This window comes from Dunckerocampus dactyliophorus, chromosome 1 (genome assembly GCF_027744805.1).
Source record: "Dunckerocampus dactyliophorus isolate RoL2022-P2 chromosome 1, RoL_Ddac_1.1, whole genome shotgun sequence".
In the NCBI taxonomy this organism is placed as follows: Eukaryota; Metazoa; Chordata; class Actinopteri; order Syngnathiformes; family Syngnathidae; genus Dunckerocampus; species Dunckerocampus dactyliophorus.
Window position 1 is genome coordinate 28,954,129 of NC_072819.1, and position 8,929 is coordinate 28,963,057.

Genomic DNA, 8,929 nt, shown 5'->3' on the forward strand with positions numbered 1-8,929 from the left:
TGGAAAAATAGAACAAAAATGCATAATGTCACTACAAAAAGCTAACATGTTGATACTATTAAAAAGACAGAGATTTCTCTTTAAATATAGTATATTTATCACGTTGTTTTTTAATTACAACTATCAAAGGACAGCTGGCCAGCCCAGACGTAAATAGTAAAAGACAAGTAGACAAGAGAAAAACAGTGAGCTTTATCACTATCTATTATATATTATCATTACAGTGGTTTATTGGGTCTCAAAAATGTTGACACGACTATCTTTGAGCATCAGTTTGTGGGACAATAAACATTTCAAAATGTACCTGCATTGTTTTGTGACATTTTTTTGTCCATTCATATTGTTTTTTAAATGGTTCTCATTCTCGGGGACCCAATCTCGTGCATTGTCTCATCTCGTGAGTTCACCATTTTAAAGGGTCCTTTTTCCTCTTCCACGGCAGGGCTATTCAGCTGGCGGCCTCCTGACCAAAATATGGCTCATGAATGACTTCAAACCGGCCTGCATGTTTGGTTCAATACTTGGGAGTGACTTTAAAACCAACAGGAGGCTCCTGTTATATCGAGGATTTTTGTGTCGTGTAAGCATGAGTTTGTATCTACTATATTATCCATTTGGTGAGATACAAATGTGAAGGTATGACAGAGCCTTGCATTGACATTATATACAAAATAAGAACAATACTGAAGGGGGTCTTTAGTTTTAAAAGTCTAAATTCTTCAAAGTGTAAAAATAATGAAAATTGCCGGGGCTTTTAAAATGAACACACCTGTGTACAGTCTTTTGCAACTTTCTTGTGTAACTGCCAGCTGCAAATAAAAGCTATCCTAACACAGCATTTGGCAAAGGTGTTGATCATTTTGGGCTTAACTCTATATTGTTCAATCCATCCATTTTCTGTACCACTTCTCCTCATTAGGGTCGCGGGGGTATGCTGGAGCCTATCACAGCTGACTTCGGGCGACAGGCGGGGTACACCCTGGACTGGTCGCCAACCAATCGCAGGGCACATACAAACAAACAACTATTCGCACTCACATTCATACCTAATATAATTTCAGTAATGAGTGCAAGATTAAGTGTTCCTTGGCACATTTAATTTTCCTTTTGTTCCTTCCAAGTAAAAGTTGGAAATTCTGCCATGATAGTAAATGTGTTCCTTAAATGTAAATGTGTTGTGTCTTATCAGTCAGACAGGCATGATCACTCAGTGTTTTTCATCCTTCGTCATTGTCTGTGGCAATCCTAGTCATAAAATGTGCAGCTTGTTGGCAGCTAACCTGTCAAACCGGTTGTGAAAAAACGGATGCACTTGAGGCACCAACAGTCAGCTCTGCAGTTGTTGTCACTTCGACTTATAACTTTATTGTTCTTTGGATTGTCTTTGATGGGCACTGCAAGCCGTGACGAGGTCAAAAAAGATGGATGTAATCATTAAAGAATAGCTGACTGATAAAACTTTAATCTCGTCATTCGATGATAGGCACCCAGTAGGCTTTGTTATTCATAATGTCAGCATGCTAGATCGCAAATGTATCACATAAACAATATCACAGCTTAGCTTTGCCAGACAATTGTCCATGGAAACATTTTTATTTGCTTTTTTCTTCTTAAATGTTCTAGTATAGGAGATTTGAGTTGCTCAACAAGAAGAGAATTGTGTAGAACCCCTTAACAAGCTCTGTTGTGGTGTCTATTTCGGTTGATTAATCACTCACATGTTCTATGTAATGAAAGAAATGTTGGTTTATCCGAGATGTCATAATGTTAATATGTGGACCATCATGGAAAAACATGACAGTGGGCTTGATAACACAGGTAGCAAGAATTGTGACTCATGCATTTCCAGCAGTATCCCTTCGCATACAAGGAAGTCAGCATTCTGCCAAATATTCCAGGGATTTTCTGCCTTAGGTCAGTTTAGTTTCTATTAGGCATTTTAAGTAGGGTGCGTCATCAATGCAAAAAAAAAAAAAGACAGCAAGGAAAGAGACTTGCTGGGGATGTCAGTCATTCATTACACAACAAAGATGAAAAGATTTCAAATAAGAAGATGCAGCTCCCAGCTCATCTTGTCACTTCTGTCAGCAGTCACATCATCAATAAACACCAGTGAGCATGTTCCATGAGGAGCCATACATGACCATGCAAAAACATTCCCCCCAGTTTTTTTTGACACATGATGTGGTATGCTTTGGATCAAAAGATCTTACTTTTTCTCTTCCCATCATCTGATTGTAGTTTTATTCTGGTCTGTATAATCTGGCTGACCTGTTCTTGATTACTACTGATTTGTACATTACTGTGATTTGTACAAATTCCCCTGGAGTCTTGTCATGCACTCCTGGAAGGATTCTTCTAGGATAGTTCACATCTCCGTCCTCACCGCCATCTTGATGTCATCCATGTCTTCAAAATTGGTCCCCTTGATGATCCCTTGAGCTTCAGAAAGAGGAAAAGTTGAGAAGTTGCTGACACACCTTGTACGTTCACCTGTTGAAGAATATTCTCGACTTGTGTTTATGTAAAAAGGTTTTTCTGTACCAAGGAAAGCATTCGTGATCATCCATTTTAGTTGTCTTCGTTAAGAAGAAGACAAGAAGAAACTGAATATTCCTCACAGGTCAAGTCAGTCAGTATGGTTCAGGTTCGCTACATCGAGGACAATTATTTTGTTATATTTGTTAAACATGCATTTGACAACTTGATTTATGACTACTCGTCAATCAAATATTCATCAATAAAAGATATAAATAGAACTTTTAAGATCATTGCACGTCTCAGTGCTGTGAATGATGTGTTTTAATAACAAGTACTATAATGGCTTTTACTCCGATAAAAATGAAAATGGTATTCTTTTCTAACTCACGAATAAATAACTATTAACTGCATGAACATTTCTGTAAAGTCTGTTTAAAACAGCCAGCATCAATCAAACCTAAATGACTGTGCATTGGGCCTCATCAGTGTTTGTGAATGGACTAAAATGTAAAACTGGCAAGACTGCGCTTGCATAACTTCACATGACTGAATAGGGATGCAACATGAATGAGTTGTCTAGTGTTTCATATGTAAAAACTACGGTGGCCGAGAAGCGCAAATCACATTAACAAAAAGCAAACCAATTTACAATTACACCATGCGGAAAGGGAATGTACCAAATCCCAGAGTTTATAAGAAGTGACAAAAAGTGTCACTTCATTATCATGAAGTGCTGTGCTTTGAAAATAGTACGACATCTAATAGTTTAGGTTTTAGCAGCGTGTGTGCGCTCCCACAACGTGCGTGCAGATGTCGGCGTGCGTGCACATACCAGACGGAAGTAACAGATGTACTCCAGGAGTATAACGGGGATACAGTCCCTTTCCGGGTGGTGTAATTGTAATTTGTTTTTCTTTTTTTTTTCTGTTCTGAACTTCTCGGCTACAAAGATACATCAGTAAAGGAATGCACCAACCCAGAGTTGATTGGTTCAAACGTTATGACTTTCTTTAACTATGGGATTTGGTACATTCCCTTTCTGGATGGTGTAATTTTAATTCGGTTTGCACTTCTTGGCCACCATAAAAAAAAAAAAAACTTGTGTAGTCCAAAATTAAACTGAAGTGGTTAATGTAACATTTTTGGCAGTCACCAAAGGCCAAATGGGTGAAATACAGATACAAATGAATGATATTATCTTGATGTCTTTACCTGCATGTGTGGTAGCCTGAACTTTCAAGATTCAAGAGAGTTTTATTGTCATGTGCATGGTAAAACAGCAGTTATACCATGCAATGAAAATCTTATTCTGTTCATTCTCCCAAGAAAAGAAAGAAAAACACAAGAAAGAATAAGAACATAAGAAACATAAACACATATACATAAATACCAATAAATTAAGCAACAACAACAGAAGAGACATTAATACAAGTAAATAATACAAATAAATAAATAAATAAAGTGCTATGAGTGTGTGTTGCGTGCGGCGTGTCTGAGTGCTTCATTGAGAAGCCTGATGGCCTGTGGGTAAAAGCTGTTTGCCAGCCTTGTGGTCCTGGACTTCAAACTCCTGTAGCGTCTGCCTGACGGTAGGAGTGTGAATAATGAGTGTTGTGGATGTGTGCTGTCCTTGATGAGGTTGTGTGTTCTGCGTAGGACTCTATATGTATAAATGTCTTGCAGTGAGGGGAGGGCTGCCCCAACAATGTTCTGTGAGGTCTTGATCACCCGCTGGAGTGCCTTCCTATCACGTGTTGTACAGTTACCGTACCAAACAGTGATGGAGGCGGTAAGGACACTTTCGATAGTGCATCTGTAGAAGCAACTCAGGATTGTGGTGGACATGCCAAATTTCCTCAGTCTTCTCAGGAAGTACAGTCTCCTTTGGGACTTCTTCAGAATTTGTTGGGTGTTGTGAGACCAGGTGAGGTCCTCGCTGATGTGTGTGCCAAGGAACTTGAAGGTTTTCACCCTCTCCACCTCAGTCTCACCAATAAACAGGGGTCTATGTGGCTCCTTTTCCCTTGTTCTTGGGTCGATGATCATCTCTTTAGTCTTATCTGTATTGAGAAGGAGATTGTTATCACGACACCAAGCTATGAGGTCCGCCACCTCTCTTCTGTATGATGTTTCAACACCACCAGTGATCAGTCCGATGACTGTAGTGTCATCCGCAAATTTAATGATGCTGGTGTTGTTCTGGGAGGCCACGCAATCGTAGGTGAAGAGCGTGTAGAGGAGTGGACTCAGCACACACCCCTGTGGGGTCCCAGTGCTCACAATTCTTGAGCTGGATGTGCGGTTGTGGACTCTGACTGACTGGGGTCTGCCCGTGAGAAAGTTAAACACCCAGTTACAGAGGGAGGGAGACAGGCCAAGTGTGAGGAGCTTATTTGTGAGTTTGTGGGGGCTGACTGTATTAAAAGCAGAGCTATAGTCTATAAATAGCATTCTGACGTATGTGTCCTGGCCCTGTAGGTGAGAAAGGGCTGTGTGGATGGCAGTGTTGACTGCATCATCCGTGGACCGGTTCTGGCGATATGCAAACTGTAGAGGGTCCACAGTTGCCGCCGGGATGCTCTTTTTGATGTGGGTCATGACTATTCTTTCAAAGCACTTCATAACAATAGGAGTGAGTGCTATAGGGCGATAGTCATTCAAGCAGGTCACGTTGCTCTTCTTGGGTACGGGCACTATGGTGGTGGACTTAAAGCAGGTCGGTACAGATGCTTGTGCAAGCGACAGGTTAAATATGTCAGCAAGCACATCAGCTAGCTCTGATGAGCAAACCCGAAGTGCACGTCCTGAGATGTTGTCTGGGCCTGCTGCTTTTCGTGGGTTTGTTTTGTTTAGAACCCTGCGCACATCAGCTGATGTCACCATGAGAGGTGCGTCCTGTGTGCTCCCCAGGTTCAGCCACCCTCTCTGCTCATCAGAAGTTTGGGTGTCAAAGCGGGCATAGAACTCGTTCAGCTCATCTGGAAGTGTGGTTTGGCTGGACGTGGCTACGCTACTCTGCTGTCGATAGTCTGTGATGTGCTGGAGCCCCGCCCACATGCGCCGAGGGTCTGAGGTGGAATAGTAGCCCTCCAGCTTCTGTCTGTACTGTCTTTTGGCCTCCCGTATGGACCTCCTCAGGTCATATCTGGCCTTTTTGTAGTCATCAGCGGTGCCCATGACAAATGCAGTCGAACGAGCACGTAGCTTAGCCCTTACATCACAGTTCATCCACTGTTTTTGGTTAGGGTATTTTCTGTAATACTTGGTGGTGGTAACAGTCTCTATACATGTGCTAATGTAGCCAGTAACAGCAGAAGCATATTCATCCAAATCAACAGTACAATCTTCCCTCCCCGCTGCAGTTTTAAACACATCCCAGTTTGTGCAGCCAAAGCAGTCCTGAAGTACTTGATCAGTTTCTTCATTCCACACTTTAACTGCTGTACGTACAGGGGGAGCTTTTTTAAGAAGTTGTCTGTACGTTGGATAAAGGAATATAGAGATGTGGTCAGCCTTTCCAAAGTGGGGTCTTGGAACAGCCTTCAAAGCACCTTTCATGTTGCTGTAGACTTGGTCCAGGATGTTATTTTCCCTTGTGGGAAAGCTCACATGCTGGTAATATTTGGGGAGGACAGTCCTGAGGTTACAGTGGTTGAAATCGCCAGATATAATAAATACAGCGTCTGGGTGTTTGGTCTCGTGTTTATCAATGATGGCATGCAGGAGGCCTAGTGCATTAGCAGTGTTAGCTCGTGGTGGGATGTAAACAGCAGTTAAATACACAGCGCTAAACTCACGAGGCAAATAAAAAGGTCTGCATTTCACCATCAGCAGCTCAATGTCCTGCGAGCAGTGCTTTTCCATCGTCTGTACGTCTGTGCACCACCGTTTGTTTACGTAAACACAGACGCCGCCACCTCTGTGTTTACCAGACGCTAAAGTCCGATCTCCCCGGTAAGCAGCAAATGATTCCAACTGGATCGCCGAGTCCGGTATATCCTCCGTCAGCCAGGTTTCTGTGAAGGTGAGGACACAGCATTCCCTGATCTCACGTTGAGCTGTAATCCTTGCTCGTAGTTCGTCCATCTTGTTTTCAAGAGAGCGGACGTTGGCTAGCAGCAAGCTTGGTAGCGGTGGCCTAGTCGCTCTAGCTTTTAGCCTAGCATGCAGTCCGGCTCGCTTGCCTCGTTTACGCCTCGGATGCTTTGCTCGCCGGGTATTCAGCTCACCGGGCCCGCAGGCTGCTGCGTTCTCCCGGCGCAGAAGAAAGGCAAAGTCTGAGAGGCTAAATGAAAGTTCATGGTGAACCCTGCCGATGTTCAAAAGTGTCTCCCTGTTGTAATGTACTGCGTGAGTGTGTTGAATGTCCAAAATGAACAATAAAATAGCAAAAAATAGAAAAACACGGGAGAGTGTCACAGAGACGTCTGCCACGGAGGGCGCCATCTTTGAGACTTTGGTGCTCACTGAGAAGTAACTCCCTCATGCTTATCCAGACTCAGCGGGTGAGAGCGCCGGTGCTAAAGTCACACCTCAGCCCATTAAAACGGAGTCTGGATATAAGAGCCCAAACATCAGGTGTCCAGTGGAGGGTCTCACGTGCCAAAGTTCTCACACAGGCCCAACTTAAAGGAATCTTAATTGCACCCCGACCCTTCTTTGAAGGCCAGATCACTCACTGTCAGTTTAAGCACTTTATGCCTTACATTCAATTCAATCTGTATGTCAGGATGTGGTCGAGCTTCTATAGAGGTGATCGGTCTTGGGAATGAATCCAAAGTGCAAAGGTACAGTAGCTCCTTACTAAAAAGGAGCTACTGTATACAGTATTTGTTATCTTACATGTAAACGTTTAGAATGGACCTTGTGCACCTCACTATAGTAGATTCGTGTGATTTGTCCCCACCAATCATGAAAAACAATTCCTAAAAAGCATTACATTGTCATTACAACAAAAGTCACAAAAGTTTTTCAAAATTTGGGTTGCAATTTTGAAGTATTTCTGGGAGTAAGCTATAACAAATATCAGTTAAAAGACATTTTATCGCATTTTGCCCTAAATATCTCATGTTTCTACATAAATATTTTACTGTATGTTTGATAGAAATAAATATAGGCAGTGTTTTTCCCCCAAAAGTAAAAAAAAAAAAAAATGTAAGGTACAGTTTATATTAGTTTATACTGCCTTTCGAAAGCGAGACCATATACTGTATATTTAGGAATGGGGATTGTTTCTTTTTTATTTATTTCACTTTAATTTTCTTATAACACTACAGATCATCTTGACTTAGGTTTGTGTTGTATATTTTTATAATATTTGTAATTCAGTATAATTTGTGCAACCACTGTTGATCTGTTGAAGGCACTAGTGTCATTAAAGTGCATCATTTTGATTTAGGATTCAGACATACACGTTACATATTCTCAAAACATTGAATATTTCCTATAATAATAACCTCAGTTAACTAACACATACACACTGAAATATATATACATTAATAATATACAGTAACTGTTACTTGACTGCAGGGATATTATACAATGTGTGTCTGCTTTAAACAATTATTTGAGCTGTAAACACACCACAAGCCTTACAGCCAGGGGCGGCGTATAATGGGAGGGGTTAGGACAATTCGAAGGCCCGCTGACTGACAGGGCCTCAAAAAATAGAAACATGTTGATATGGTGGGGTTCCTGGTGGCGTCCCTGCTTACAAAAGTCTGTAATACTGTAACTTTATAGACAGCTAAATAAATAGGCATAAATACAGTGGTGTAAAAAGTTTTTGCCCCCTTCCTGATGTCTTTTTTTTTTCATGTTTTTCACACTTAAATGCAGTTTCTAAATTAAACTTCTTAAAATTAAGGGAGAACAAAAAATCCAAATCTACATGGCCGTGTGTGTAAAAGTGATTGGCCCTTAAACCTAATAACTGGTTGGGCCACCCAACAACTGCAATCAAGCGTTTGTGATAACTTGTAATGTGCCTCTTACAGCGCTGTGGACGAATTTTGGAGGAATTGTTGTAATTCAGCCATAGTGGAGGGTTTTCGAGCATGAAGCGCCTTATTAAGGTCATACTATAACATCTCAATAGGATTCAGGTCAGGACTTTGACTAGGCCATTCCAAAGTCTTTATTTAGCTTTTCTTCAGCCATTCAGAGGTGGACTCGCTGGTGTATTTTTGATCATTGGCCTGCTGCAGAACCCAAGTTCGTTCCAGCTCAGGGTCACAAACAGATTCTCCTTCAGGATTTTTTGGTAGACAGCAGACTTCCTGGTTCCATTTATCACAGCAAGTCTTCCAGGTCCTGAGGCAGCAAAACAGTCCTAGACCGTCAGACTACCACCACCATATTTTACTGTTGGTATGATGTTCTTTTTCTGAAATACTTTATGCCAGATGTAATGGGAAACACCTTCCAAAAAGTTCAACTTTTGTCTTGT